The sequence below is a fragment of the Parambassis ranga genome, chromosome 4 (assembly GCF_900634625.1).
Source record: "Parambassis ranga chromosome 4, fParRan2.1, whole genome shotgun sequence".
Lineage (NCBI taxonomy): Eukaryota > Metazoa > Chordata > Actinopteri > Ambassidae > Parambassis > Parambassis ranga.
This window is the reverse complement of record NC_041025.1, coordinates 19,600,206-19,615,829: the sequence shown is the minus strand read 5'-3', so window position 1 is coordinate 19,615,829 and position 15,624 is coordinate 19,600,206. Positions and strand designations below refer to the sequence as shown.

Here is a 15,624-nt window from a genome sequence, read left to right as displayed (position 1 = left end):
AAGTTTTAAGGTTTCATTTTAATTCTTGAGTTTAAAACCAAGCCCAAGAGGAACTGGGAAGGAAAAGAAATGCATGGTTGTTTACTTCAACAAATTAATAAGAGCCATTATCAGTAAGTTTGCAGACACTGAATCTGAATCCACTGCATCTGGGGCTATGACCAAGATGGCACCAGCCAGCCTGTTAATGTGATGTGCAGCTATAACTGCATCACAGTTTAATTAATGATCATGGTTCTGTCTTTCGGCTTTGTCTAATCCTTGAGAGAATGTCACACGCTGTTACACTTCCCACATGACAAGAGATGCTCAAGTCATCTTGCATTACATTTTTTCCCACTTTTGTATGACTTGAAGTGTTGGTAATTTCCATAATCTGCCCTTATGTAAGCACCCATTAGCACTTTTCCCTCTGTGTGTCATTGTGTGACGGCCTGGCTCTGGCTGTCTTGGTAAAGTGGTGTAAAAAAATAAATAAAAAAAAACACAACTCCAGAGTCCCTGCATGCCACCTGTGTCCCAGTATAGCAGTAACATGACGGATAGCGTCATTGTCAGGCCCTGGAGCCCTCGATATTCATGATGGATACTCTAACACTGAATCGTGCTTGTTGTGCCTCGGGTAACCACCACAAACCTGGGATGGGTGGGGGCTAATTACCCTTTGGGTGAAACACAGTCCGACATGAACTGCATGTTTACAAATGCACTCTCCCACTGTCCCAGTGGCCTTGAAGTACCCATCATATACATACAATTAGTCTTCCAGACCAGCAGCAGGGGTATTGTATATTTCATGAATATTCATGTGTATAATGACTTTTTCCCCTGTATTTATAACATAGTTTGGTCGATCAGTGTTTTGACTCCGCCCATATTGTTATGTATTTACACCATTAGAGTTAGCATTAGCATCAGATTTGTGCCATGTTGGAAAAAGACGCCATCTTGGAGCTACAATCTACACAGCAGGGGTTGAGAAGTGAAGTCTTATCATTGCTGTTCTGCGATGTTACTCCCTCCTTTTTAAGCCAACTATTACTTATTCAATTAATGCAAACAACAAAAAGTGAGCATTTCAACACAGATCATAAACCATAAACCTTCTCTGTGAGACATTTATTTGAGGAGAACTTTTGGTCTTTAGTTGGATCAATGTCCCATCTACAAACATGGAGGAGGTGCAGTGTATGACCTATATTCAGTCACCAGGGTGCAACCGATGGCCTCACTTTTTGGGGAGCTGTCATCAGATAGCATCGATCAACAGACATGTTCACATAGCTACAGCCAGTGTACCCTTAGAAAACTCCCCTGAGAAGTCAGTCACAGGCTGCCTTCAAGCAATCAAATCAAGGAGTTACCACAAACAACAAAAGATCTTTGAAAGCTAGCAGTTGGTAGTTTCTGCTGTATTTTTAAGAACATTTTGACTATAAAAGGCAAACAGTTGTACTTCCACACTGCAACCACAAAGCCTAAAGCCTGGCAAGTTGGATTTCTGTGTCTTTTAGTCATCTATATACGGTATATTATTAGTGATATTTACTTTTGTTGATACATAACATAGACTAATGACTAATGAGTGGCAGCTGTCACCAACTTGGCCTGATCACTTTGTATAAACATAAATAATACAAAAACTAATTTGTTTTCCATAGATTTGCATACTTTTAGATTATTCCAGGTCTTAGAGGCACAGAGCAGAAACTCTGTATCTCTACTTGTCTCAGAGAAAGGTCAAATAATAATCCACTGATATGAAGCTGCTGTGAGAAAACCCAGTAATGAGTCCAAAGCCAATCAAATCCAACAGCCTTGTCACTGTCGTGTCATCAGGTGTATCTCTTTACATAGGTTTTATATGCTAGATTATGGATTAGCATCAAAACTCCTGCAAAGCTATAAACATTAAAGTCAACCTGTGCAAATGAACACGTTTACATTGCCTGGATCACTTTCTGCCAATCAATGACTGCGCGCCAGCATGCATACAAATCTGTATGTAACCTTGCACAAATTTACTGCATTACAGTTAAGTAGAATGAAGCAGGCAGGAACTCATAAACAACGTATTTCTACAGGAAGCGTCCACAAAAGGATGTAAAAGAGCAAGGGGCTTTTAACTACAATGTGAACCTTGGAGAATAGCCACACACACACACACAATCTTGCTAAACGTATGCTCAATCATGCATCCCTGTGCTGTCACATGCAGTTAACAAAGCGGCCCATCATTTATTGTAGATTAATCCTCCTTCCACACAGTGTCGGGACCTGCACTTTACCTTGTTTTAGTGTCATTAAGAGGGAAGAGATTGAAGAGCGCTGAAGCACGTGGGAAGTGTTAGGACAAAAGAGCGCAGAGGCGAAGAAATACCCAGCAAATGGTGATATTGCGTGGGGAGGCAGGGAAAACTGACTGAACCTTTGACAGATGAAAGGACTGGAAAAAGAAAAAAAGGTGAAGACAGACAAAGAGAACAAGATGTTCCCAGATACATTTTAACACCTTTCTGTTCCAGTAAGTCTTCAGTATGTGAAAGGAACGGAACGGAGCAGGGAGAAAGTAAGAAGCAGCTGTATGTAAGAAAAAGAAGAAGCACATGAACAGGAATCAAAACACAGAGGTGTAGGGAGATTGAGGCTTCCTGTTTTAATGAACCCTACAGGATCGTCTCCATGCTGCAGCCCTTGGCTGCTGCCCTTGCTGTCAAGACCGTGTCCAAGGCGTACAGATCAGCGGTGACAGCTGTACCAAGCCCTGCTTTGAAGTCCGGAGTGCAGCAACAGGGTAGATAATGACCCCGCTGTTCTCCTCCCGCCCCACCCCATCTCCCTCCTCTGGCCTATGTGCCGGGCTGCGAGGAAGGCCTAATGAGCATACTTTTTATGAACAACTTTCACTGAAGGCAAATGCATTAATTCTTGATCTGCTGCCACACTTTATAGCGCTTGGTCTACCAAAGGGAGCATGGATGAGTCAGGGTGAAAGGAAAAGTTAGTAATGCCCGTTTCAGAGGGAGAGAAAAAAAAAATGCAGACACACAAATTGGAGGAGACGGGACACAGAAATGCTAGAGTGGTAAGAGACAAAGTTTATAAGTGACTAGGGCTGGGTATTACCATCAATTTCCTAGATCGATTCGATTTCGATTCTTAGGGTTTTAAATTGATTAATCACGATTCAATTCGATTCGATTCGATTCAATCTGAATCGATTCAATCTGCTCTTAAATAATGAAAATATACAATACGTTGCAAAATACACGTCTTTATTTTGTAAATTTGACAGTTCACATGTAACTGTAAACAAAACTGTCTTATCCTATTGTATTAAAAAAAGTGCAAATGTAAAAAGTGCTCATATGAATGTTGCAGAAAATTGCACTTTTTACATGAAAAAATTAGTATTAGTATTAAATATTAACAATCGTAGACAGTAAACTTAAACTGTCACACAGAGATCCTTGTTGAGGAAAAGGAGCTCATTGACATTTGCTGACTGTATTTTCATTCGTGTCACATCTTTCACAGATGTATACATCACGGGGATCACAGTTTCATTCAGATGTTTACGTTGCACCATAACGTAGTGTGGTTCGAGCACCTGAATGAGCTGCCGGAATCCTTCAGTTTCCACTGCCGAGTATGGGCGTAAATCTCTGCAAACAAAAGTTGCGATGGCCTCTGTTGTCTTTATGGGCCACGGAGACTCTGACGGTAATGCTGGCAGGTCCTTCAGTTTCTTTTGTTTTGCTCCGGGCGGTGTACTGTCGGAAGCTAAGTTTAGCGTAGTGTGGTACCTTGTCAGGTGGTTTCTGAGGTTTGTAGTAAACCTACAATAACTGAGCTCTGATTGGCATATCTTGCAAACTACCTTGGTTTTATCAAGCTCTTCGTCCTTTGTCCTTTTAAACTTGAAATGATTCCACACTTCGGATTTCATTTGGGATGGCTTGCCGAGCGGTGTTTTCCCTGCCTTAGCCATTTTGGCTGCGTGCCTGAATGACGCGACGTACGACTGCGCAGCTGCGTCATCACGCACCAGAGCGCTGAGGGAGGGAAATCACACAACACAAAAAACTCGATCTCATGCCCTGTGAATCGATAGTGCAAAATTTAAATGGAATCGATCCGAAATCGATTAAATCGATTTTTTTACCCAGCCCTATAAGTGACTGCTGGATTTAATGTTCTTTAATGTTCTTCTGCCCAGACACTTAAAGGGGATAGCTGTCTGATATCTGGTGTAATTAATTAATGTTTACTTGCTTAAATTCCCAACCCTGGTACAGGCTGAGGATGGACGCTGAATACTTCTTCATTTGGGCTGTCAGGGTTACAAAGAGGAGAGGTAATCCAAATCAGCTCTGCCAAGGACAGCAGCTTCATCACAATTATAACAAGGTGTCTGCTCGCCGCATCCCTACCCGTGGCACTTCAAACGGGGTCGAGGCTAATCAATCCACCGCACTTCCTGCCAGGCGCCTTCGCTTTTCTTTCTTTTCTTTTTTTTTTTTTTTCCTTAGACATGTTTGATGTTAACCAAAGTTCCCGACAATGTTCCATTAGTGAGATCGGGTTCAGTGTGGCAAAATGGAACCATCATAGTGAAATGATTCTCATAACGAAGGCTTCGGGGAGACGCGTAAAGAGAAAGAAATTGAGTTATTGGTGTCAGAGTTGTGTTAAAATGGTGACGGATAATAGCAATTTTTGTAGGTTTAGACTGCACTCATTTTTACTCCCATTTCCTCCGGGTGAGGAAAAACACAATTACTCCCTTCTCCACAGAGGCAACAATTATTCTATGTGTTCTTTTTTTCTATCTTCAAACAACAGGTTATCTACATTATTCTGTGGTTTGCTTTCACAGATCTGTTTTTTTATACATCTGATGATAAATGGTCTGTTGGTGCCCTGTGAGATCTTTACCTGCAAGACACTGTATATCACATCAAAGGCAAACAAAACACAAACGTGCTATCAACTCCAGCAGGAATTGTACCACAGGGTCCATAGATCACATTATTTTAAGACACACACATTTCAGACCGAACAAATAAAATGGAGCCCTGAGGGAGCAACCAGTATGAAATGTCTCAAAACAGCTGCTGCTTTTATTTTCACTGTGGCCATTGTTTATTGCCTGCCCAGCATAAATTAGGTACACACATGAATGGTAGGGTTGTGGTCTTTTTGTATTGAATATTCAAGCAATACTCAGGATGCGTGTGAATACCAGATTTATGGTATTGATTTTAAGGGACAGCAGCATGGTTGCATTATTGTAGCACAGCTACTCTTAACTCTTTCAAACGATTGTTAATACACCCATTATTATTTGTCCTATTTAGCCACTAGGTACCATCTGCTTTTCATCAGTTGAGTATTGAAAACTACAAAAAACCCTTGGTGGGAAGGTCATACTTATCTTAAAATGCAACTCATTAGTTTAAAAAACACTAAATTTGATTTTATTTGGAGTTTAAAAGTGAGCTTTGCATGGATTTAGCTTGGCTAACATCAAGTTCTAAATTCTCAGCAAGCAAAGCATAATCCACCTCCTCATCCTTGTATATTTTTGCTTTTTATGAACATTGCTTGCTCCAAAATAAGAGGGCGTCCATCCCCATAGACTGCAGAAATAAACATGTTTACAATATGATAGCAACTATTGGTATCTATTGATAAGATCCATCCATCCATCCATCCATCATCTATTAACCCACTTCTTCCTGCAGTGCAGGGTCGGGAGGGGCTAGAGCCTACCCCAACTATGGGTGAGAGGCGGGGTACACCCTGGACAGGTCACCAGTCCATCGCAGGGCAACATACAGACAGACAACCATTCACACACACACACACCTGCTGGTTATTTGGAGTGACCAATTGACCTAAAAAGCACAGTTTTTAGAATGTGGGAGGAAGCCGGAGCACCTGGAGAGAACCCACGCAGGCACAGGGAGAACGTGCAAACTCCACACAGAAAGGTCCCAGTCAGAATCGAACCAGGAACCTTCTTGCTGTGGTATTTAAGGATGTGACCGTTGTGGGTGAATGTGATTTTTTTGCCTGTGTTTGGATTGACCAGGAGTTACACAGGAGTTACAGCGGGCATGTCACAGATGTGATTATGATAATTAACATACATTGAAACTTTAGTAATAACTATAAACATGAAGATTGTGGTGGTGCTAGCAGTGCAGTCTGTCAGCCATATCTTCCTTTGAAGCCTCCCTCTGCTCGACCCTCACATCTCCACTCTAACCTCCCTTTAGAATATGTGGCGACAACAGATTTCCCCAAAGGCGCTCAGTGAAGTATCACATAGTTATTATCATCATCACACACTCCAATGAAACTGCAGTGTGGCCCTGAGGAGGTCAAGAAAGTATTTCATGTCGTCTCCACCATCTCCACCATCGGGCTCACTTCCTTATCAGCCTTTTCATTTGCTGATGTGCATTTTGGACAGACTGTGAATGCTCTCCGCCGTGACTGCAGCAGGAGCCCTCTGGAAACCCTTCTGCTTGCACCGTCTCCACGCTGCTCAACATATGTGGCAATAGATCAAGCACCTGTTTCTGTCTGTCACATCTGCGCTCAAACCTCAGTGGCTCTTATCTGGCCGACAGTTACAGATGACCATGCATCCAAAGGCTGATGGAGATGATGAATGAATGAGTGTGTTACAGTCTCTCTCTCTCTCTATCTCTCTCTTTCAGCCAAGCTATTCTTAAACCACAGCATCTCTACAGTCTTTCCAGTTGTTCAGAACACTCTGCTCTGATTAAATAAACCAACACATCACACACATTTCCCACTCTCACTTGGTTTCTTTATACTTTCCTCGTCCTGCACTTGTCTTTGTCATAGTCTTCATGTTCTCTTTTCATTAGCCCCCGTCATCCATAAAAGTGGAAGCCTTCAGAGCTGGCACAGCACCACTTTGCTGTCTTGACGAAAAACTCAGAAAGGAGAGGAGAGCACAGGGAGGAACATTTACTCATTCTGTTTGCAGCAAAGGGGATGGGCTTCGTGCTCTGCCTCCCTTTGATTGTAATCCTATCTAGGCCAGCACAAGACACTGGAGACTCCATTCCCTGAGTCTTCGTTTGCATGGATAAACAGGGGAGATGATCGGGTCCAATGTTTTTGTCTTTCAGCAAATTTTTCTAAGCATTGCCACGCATCTCGAAACACACATAAAAGTTGTTCATTGTTGTTGCAGTGAGTGTAATGTTGCTCACTTTGTCTTTTTCTGCTGCTGCTATTTTTAAAGAAGTGTTTTTTGTTGCCGCACTGATGCTTCTGGCACTAATGCTCATAAACAAATGTAAATACATCTTTATATTCTCTTCAGTACACTAAAGAGATGATCCAGAAACGTAAAAGGCAAAAATAGAACAGGGGAATAGTTTTCCAACTGTCTTTGCCAAATTCAGACATGAACTGTTTGATTATTATGTATTGTATTTTTATGCAGGCTTCCTAACCAAGAGACTGTAAAAAGAGATATACATTTCCAGGCCATTGAAGCAACTAAGCTGTGAGTATGTGACCCCACATGTGGTTATATCTACAAATATAGACTGTGTCATATGGGTTGTTCTACAAAGACTAAGCAGGACTTGTCACAAGGAATGTCTTGACATGAGAAATGAAGCCCATATGCAAGTATCAAAAACTGCAGTTCCACCCTGTGGCCTCTAGGGCCTAAACATATGACCTAATCCTAACAAACGACACATTTTGTCGATATCTGCCAGCCACAACACATGGTTATGTTTATGCTAACAGAACATATGGATATATTCCCCGATGTCATCTGATCGTAGGACTGATATAGCAGCAGAAGTCTGTGGTAGGAGGTCATGGATGGTGGAGGCACATGCAATGTGGTGGACTTTAACATGGTAGTCTGAGTCTAAGTCCATATAATAAGTGATCCCATTACTTACCACACAAAAGCGAACTAGAGACAGCTAGTCCTGCCCACAGTAACATCTCTGCTTCTACACTTACTTTATAAATAGGGTCGCATGCCAAACGGCTACACACGCTACCGCCACAGTCACTACTACGGCCGACAACACAGCAAGTTACCTTCTACCTAGTTAGCCTATGAAGGTGTTAGCATGCACTTCGACCTTCGTTAGCACACACTAACACACACACACGAAGATTAATTGAAGCGCAGTTAAACCTGCATGCTAACATTACAAACATAACAGATTCTTAAACAGATTCTCCCAGCTCCTGCCCAAGCAAAGCTCACCTGTCTGTTTTCTGGAGTGTGTTGGGCCCTGAGAAGCCTACCCCAACCAGGAAACTGGATCCCCGCCCAAGATTATCTCTGGAAAAAAAGAAAGGCAAAGTAACTAAAACCAGTGTCCACTGGAAGGACCGCAAGCAGTCCAGCTGGTCACTTACCAAAACTTGGTTTTATTACTAGTTGGATTTGGCATAAAAAAATACAAAAAACTACAGGTTAAGGTTAAGCAAGTAACAAGGTTATGTAAAGATTATCTCAAAACACACAAATTCAAATCAATAAATACACTTTACAAGGAAAACTGTTTCCTTTCAGTCGCTACGGGTCCCCTGTACTATGAAGGTGACTTATTCTCATGAAACATGAAGCCTTAAGGGCTACATCCACCCTTCCACCTTCTTCTGTGACCTTTTTACCCCATAGCCAGGTTACATCACCTACAGGGCCACACCAACCAGGATTGCAACTTGCAGCGTACTATGACCACTTGAATAAAGTACTCATTGTTGAGTGTAACAATGGACACTTCTCGACCTCAATAGCCCACAGTGGAAGAAACGACAACAACCATTTTTCAAATCAGCAGCAAAAATAATGAATGTAACCATAGAAACCACAACCACATTTGTAGTCATGTTTGTTTTTCATTATATGCTGTTATACTGTAATAATTGTTTTGTTTATTTTGTTAATATAGTGTTGTGTTACCACAAATGCAGCATCTACTATTAGCTCTGTAGATTAGCCAGTTGCTAATGTTATTGTCATCAGTTTCTGCAGTGCTCGACTTGCATTGATTTGATTTAAGACCCATTCATGCGCCGTGCATTAAAATATATGCTGTAGAGTACACAGCATGCACTGATGAAAGCATCTGAAATGAAGCACAGCAGGAGAAGGTGAACATCGACATGTGTGGATGTGTTGTTTTTTTTAAGATTTCAATCAAATCTACAATCAGAGCAGTGTAAAAATGAAACCCATGAATTATTCATATACACATACTTAAGGATCACAAAGGGATTCTGTGGCTGGAGGCCTGTGTAGTCAATCTCATTACTTCCCTCAGCACCAGACTTACAGCCCGGACTGCAGTCTGTCATACAGATCTGTAGTGGTTCATTTCCAAGTTTCAAAAGCCCCCAAAGTGCAAATATATCTGATTTTCACTGTGATTAGAGTCAGGGCGGTAGAAACTGAAGCGTGTGTGTGTTGACGTCTGCTGTGGCTTCTTCCTTTGCTTCCTCTGCAGCAAAGTCATTTAAAAAGTAATGAAGAGAGACGCATGCGAGTCGATCCCACAAAAATAAATCTGTGTGCATGCATCACCTCCTGTTGGGGTTGTGTCTTCTTAAGTGTCATTGTGATGATGGCGGTGTGTCATGTGACATAGCTGTTCATCACATTCGCCCTGCTTAGCAACAGACGTCACTTATGTAACATATTAAAGAGCTCACCATGACACCAGATAATCCAGTGTCATATTTAAACACCTGACGGGGAGCATATGACACTGACGATGTCAGCAGGGGTTTGTTTGCTTTTCTCATCATAACAGTTAAAACTGAATATATGTGTTAATAGAGTTCTACCAGCTTGATTTCATGTTTATTATGGCTGCAGGCTGAATAAACAGCTGTGAATAGTCTTAATGTGTGCCAGAAATCAAGAAATATTAGAAATATTAAACTGAATTTTGAACCCTCATGCACACACCCACTGTGTCAGCCACTACATGCTTCATTGGTTCAGCTATGACTGTGGCCACTAAGACCCAAACTTTGATGTTATTTTCTAAAACTAACTTGGTAAACTTTATCTGTAAACCATCCGAGCGTGACACAAAGCCAAAGTGAGAACAGTGGGTAAAAAGAAACTAAAGTACAAAAATCACACATGGGTCTTCTGCTTGAAAGTCTGGCATGAGCATCCCTCCAGGTCTGGAAGCTGGTACTATTATCACTGACGACGTTCAGTGCAAGTCTAGGTAACTTTTTCTCCTTTTCCCACTCTAAGCATTCCACGCCAAAGACACCCATTATAAACACAGTGAATTACCTGATTTTTAAAGTTTTATAGTGTCTGTAGCTTAACGTATCAGAGACTGGTAGTGTAAGTTAAACGAGTTGAAAGGGCTGCTGGGTTCACTTCAATGTAAATCATTTTAGAAAAGGTTTGATGATTTGAATAGTTTAACAGTTAAACATAGTTAAATACAAGTTAAATGTAGTAGTAAATGTAGTTGAAGAGCTGGATAATAAAGAAAACCTAATGTGGGTGAAAATAGCCTGAAAAACATGCTAAACGCTGCAATGCACTCAAACATCCACTAAACTTTTGTCACTTTTCATTCTGTTGTTTACATTTTCATTGCATTAATTACACTGCGATTTTTTTGTAGTCAAAGATAAACAAGGGAAGAAAGAGCTGAGTTAAAACCCAGGGAGTGTTTTGGATTTAAGCGCCAGATGAAAGTCGAGTTGTGTGGGTATCATGATCACTGGAATGAAGTCATGAGGAAAACAGCTCAATAATATATCGACATGATTCTTTAATGTCTGTCAGAGTACAAACAAGTGGTGCAGCCCCGAGGGGCCATGCTCCCTGCTGTGGCCCATGTTAAATGGGAGGCCGTGACATTTTCTGTTTCCGAGCTAATTTCAAATGTAGGAGTACATTAAAATATCAATGTACATTCTGGAGGGCTGTTACTACAGCAAAGCCAGAATTAATTCATTCCCCCCGCACATGCAACCGGCTAACAATTATGAATATGCAGCCACCTTCTGCAGTGTAGCCTCACAGGAATGAACTAGAAACAGGGGCAAAACAGCCACTGCTGCAGGAGTCCAGAGCTGCAGCCACAACACAGTGTAGTACACACACACACAATATTTTTTCTCATTTCATTAAGGTAGAAGTTGCTGGGAGAACATTGCAGCTGGAGGGTGCATTTCAACATGAAGGCCAGCCTAGAATGCACCACTGGGTCATGAAACAACAACATTATGCTAATGTATGCTTCTTTTTTGCTTTTGCTCATTTTGGTTTGCTAGCATACAATAATCTTCATTATTAGGGTCACATCATGTGACACCAGGGTGTGGAACTACTTTTTCATTTTCTTTTTGCTCTCAAATATTTTGTATTGCTATTTTGCTTGGTGTAGGAAGTAAAACGACTTGGGAAGGTTTTGGAAAACTTCTTGGTTTAATTTGATTTGCTGCCCTGCTCTATGTCAGCTATAGTGGCTCAGGCATTTGTTTTGGATGCCCCCTGGACGCCACCCTGGGGAGGTGTTCCGGGCATGTTCCAATGGGAGGACATCCCAGGGGAAACCCAGGATGCAGTGGAGAGACTATGTCTCTTGGCTTGTCTGGGAATGCCTCAGGTTTTCCTCGGAAGAGCTGGAGGAAGTGGCTGGTTAGAGTAAGACTGTGTCTGCTTGAACTGCTGCAGCTGTAACCCGGCCGCCCCGGATAACGATGGATGGATGGATGGATGCTGCCCGGCAAAGGAGCAACAGGGGGGAAAAGCAGCACAAATGGCATTTATTTCTTATCGATGAGACTGGCCTGCAAAGATTCAACTTGAATGTAAAAGCGGTGATCTTTCCTTAGGCCTTCTGTTGCCACAGATGGGATTGTGAATGCAAACCCTCTCTGGGATGGAGCTCCTACACCCACCATCCATTTCAGCTAGCAATTACATTGCCCCCTACGTGGTGGAAGCAATTTTGTTGTACTTGTATATAATTTCTAAGAGACAGGACTGCCTTCAATAAGAAAAAAAGCACTGCTGCCTTCGGTACAGATAGGAAACAGCTGCTGGAGTTCTGGTGCATATCATTTTATTATCAGGACACATTTTTCCCCAGTTGTACATCACAGTGGGAAGTTGTGGCTATTAGGTGTGATATTAATGTTTTAAAAGCAGCAATATTGATGAGATGTTACCTCCGAGGTGGAATAAACAAGGACACATTATGTGTCGGAAAGAGCCATTTATTGCGCTCAGTGCAGATGGGTTTTTTAAACTAATTGTTACACTATACATGCAGCAACTGAGCAAATGGCACAACTCATTTGCCAGCTCAGTGCGGTGTTCAGCGCTGTGTGCATAATGAGCTTTTGATTTATTCTACTGATCAATGAGTTTTTGTAACTTAAATTGGACAAATTTAACACTTAAGCCTCAATGACACTGAAGATGTGGTTTTGTTGTAATGTAACAAATATTTTTAGGAGCTGTTAACTTTTTCCCATTTATTAGACACAGAGAAACTTCTGTTTCTTAACCTCATGGTGAAACACACATCCACACGAACAGACAAACACACAACATGGAAACAAATCACTGGAAGTGCTGCTGCTGCTGCTTATCTGCCAATGATTACAAAGCTTTAATTGTTTCCAACCTCATTTTGCATTATAGCATTTCACTTTGACTTTAAATGTATTTACCGTCCTCTGCAATCAACTGCTGTCCTTCATCTAATCAGTGAATGTGAATAGCAAGTTGAAGCTAAATGGGCAAGTCTCAAAAGCAGCAATTAGAAAAGTGCAAGTTCAAGTATTCATTGCAGCTTGACAATAACAGGTTGGTATTTTTTTTTTTTGTTTAATTAATCCTTTAATTCAACCCAAGGTGACTTATAATGTGTAGAAAAGAAAAAAAAAAGACTTCACTATACAATTATTTTGATTATTACTTCTCAGGAATAACATATTAATCCTGATGTCATCATAGCATTTTTAGTTAGCTGAACCAGAGCAATCCAACTGGTTAAAAATATAATCACTTTTACTTTCTATATGTGACCAGCTTAATAAAGATTGGGACAAGGCAGAGCATAAGAATTATTAATGTGGCTGCTTTTATTACCTGACTTACCCCACTCTACGCAGATAACACTCCTGAAGTCAAAAGGAAGACTAAAATAGACAACAGCGGCGGCTGTGGCGGCATCAGACAACCATAGCAACGTCTACCAATAAAGTGTATGAATTAACTAGCAACTAGCATGACTTTTCTAGCAACACACATTCCAACTATACATCACATGATTACACACTTGCACACAAACTCCAAACACACATTAGAATGGAGGAGAAAATGTACTCACTCTCTCCAGTGTTGGCCTGCTCCATGAGATACACACGCAGTCTCCCGCGAATCTTCCCTCTACATTTGGTAAAAGCATACAAAGTATTTATGGTTCGGTAAAAGGTGAAGGTATGTAATAATTAACTTACTTATGCAGCATTTAGCGCTACTTACGCCGCTCCAGTGCGACGTATTTCCGTTATTTAGAACCGGAATATCGCTCTCACGCTTCAACTCACAGCGTCACAGCAGTCCCTCACTTCCGGATTCTTTCGCGCACCTTTCCCGACTTCTCGCGGGAGTACGCAACGCGCTCGCGCTGTTTTTAAAGTAACAGTGCAGACACGTCAAACAGCACCTGCTGCCCATAGACTCCCATGTTAACGTGGCCAACTTCACAGCAGAATAAACATGCATACAGCCTGGTACAAAAAAACATTCTCGTCTCAAATGATAAGTTATCTTCTAGTGTCAATCGTACAGGGGTGAATTTTTTTATAACTCTCATTTTAATTATATTCAAACTTAAAATTACACATAATTATGGGCGTTGCCACTTTGAGTGACAGCCGGTTGTCGTATGTGAGTGTCCTGCTTCCGCAATCACCCACCCACCATAAGTCCACACATGCTCCCCCTCTTTGTCCATATTTGGAGTTTTGGCGGACGTGACGCTGCCAACATGGTGGCGGTCAGAGCATACTGGAGCTCATCCCACCAAGCCTCAAAAACAGCTCTTCAGAAACAAACGGGTGACGTCACGGAAGCTTTGTCCATAGTTTTTACTGTCAGTGGGTAGAATACACCCCAAATAATATATATATATATATATATATATATATATATATATATATATACATACATGTCTTTGGTATGTGGGAGGAAGCCAAAGTGAAGTTAAACCTTATTAGAGTTCAATTTACACAATATTATGCTGGTATCTCAAGGTTTTATGACCACTTAGCCTGCTGTCAGGCCAGATTAAATCTTTATTAATGCTATACCAAATGAAGTGAATGTGGACATGAAATGATAAAAAAGCAAGCAGCAGAGTTCAGATTTTTACCTGTGTAGTTCACTGTAGGCTCAAAATAGAGCTCCTGCTCCTCCAGGCTGAGAGGAGCCAGATGATACCCCCATGGGTATCTCCCTTATATAGGTTTACCAAGCACAGTCAGCAAGGCGAGGGGTCAGATGGTCAGTGGATAAATCAGAGTTTTCCCTCCTGATATAAATCACACTTACTCTATGAAAACTCTTTGGGATTTACATCAATCAGCATAAAAAAGTTTAAATAAGTATGTGAAGAACACAGATGATGGGTTCAATTAGGGAGCAGCATGAGATGTGAAGTCACCGGCCTGTGGAAGCCGGTCGACACACCTGCTGCAGTTAGGTGATAATTTATAAAGTAGGTAAAAGGTGAGGGATCGCCATCACTTTATAGGGGGCACCACAGAAGAAGAATACAGGAAAATACTGGAAACCTTACAGTTGTGATTGTAGGAAAACAGATGATGATTATTATTTATTATTTATTATTTATTTATTATTATTTAGGAACTGGTTACACACCTAAATTAAGAGAGAGCTCCAAATTTATTAAATACTGAATTTTGATTGGTTGATTCAATTCTGATCACTCAGAAGGCTTGTGTTTTTGATAAGGGAAAAAGTATGATCACAGTCAAGAATGTGAGAGTGGTTTAGTGCCTAGAACCATTGCTAGAGTATGAGGTGGAGCTCAATCTGTTATTTCAATATTTCATTGGAGATCTATAGTAATGGACTTCCATTTTTGACACTTCTTCTCAACCAGGTTTGGCTCTAATAACCAGGTTTTGGAGCATTTTTTTCTTCTGCAACCACTCACTACCCAATTACTGATATATGTTTTCAAGAAATCAAAAGATTCTACAACACGAATCTAATGAATAATGAATCTAATCAGAGGTTAGAACTGTGTGATGGCGGTGAAAGTCTCTGTGATGACATATTGCACTGGTGTTGTCAGCTTGTGGTATCCGGTGGAAAAGATGGTGACGAAAAGAAAATCTGAATGGATGAAATTACTGATTCACTCTGCAGACTATTCTTCCTCCAGTGTTGACTCAACATACTGTAAGTCACCACTGCCGCATACTGCCCTAAGGCCAAGTGCCAGCTTGTGTGTGTGTGAGAGAGTGTGTCTGTTGTCAGCACAAATTATAATGCATCCACCCAAAACTTTTACCACT

The 15,624-nt window shown here is 41.2% G+C and overlaps 1 long non-coding RNA gene across 1 annotated transcript in view; it reads right to left on the bottom strand.

The window, feature by feature from the left end:
• The window catches only part of LOC114434913 (uncharacterized), a 51,369-nt gene extending 37,723 nt beyond the window's left edge, over window positions 1-13,646 (bottom strand). The window contains exons 1-3 of the long non-coding RNA XR_003670521.1: window positions 13,562-13,646; window positions 13,407-13,465; window positions 8,285-8,362 (exon numbers count right to left, since the gene is read on the bottom strand). This is a non-coding gene — a long non-coding RNA (uncharacterized LOC114434913). The remainder of the gene's footprint in view (window positions 1-8,284; window positions 8,363-13,406; window positions 13,466-13,561) is intronic.
• Window positions 13,647-15,624: the final 1,978 nt, after the last annotated feature.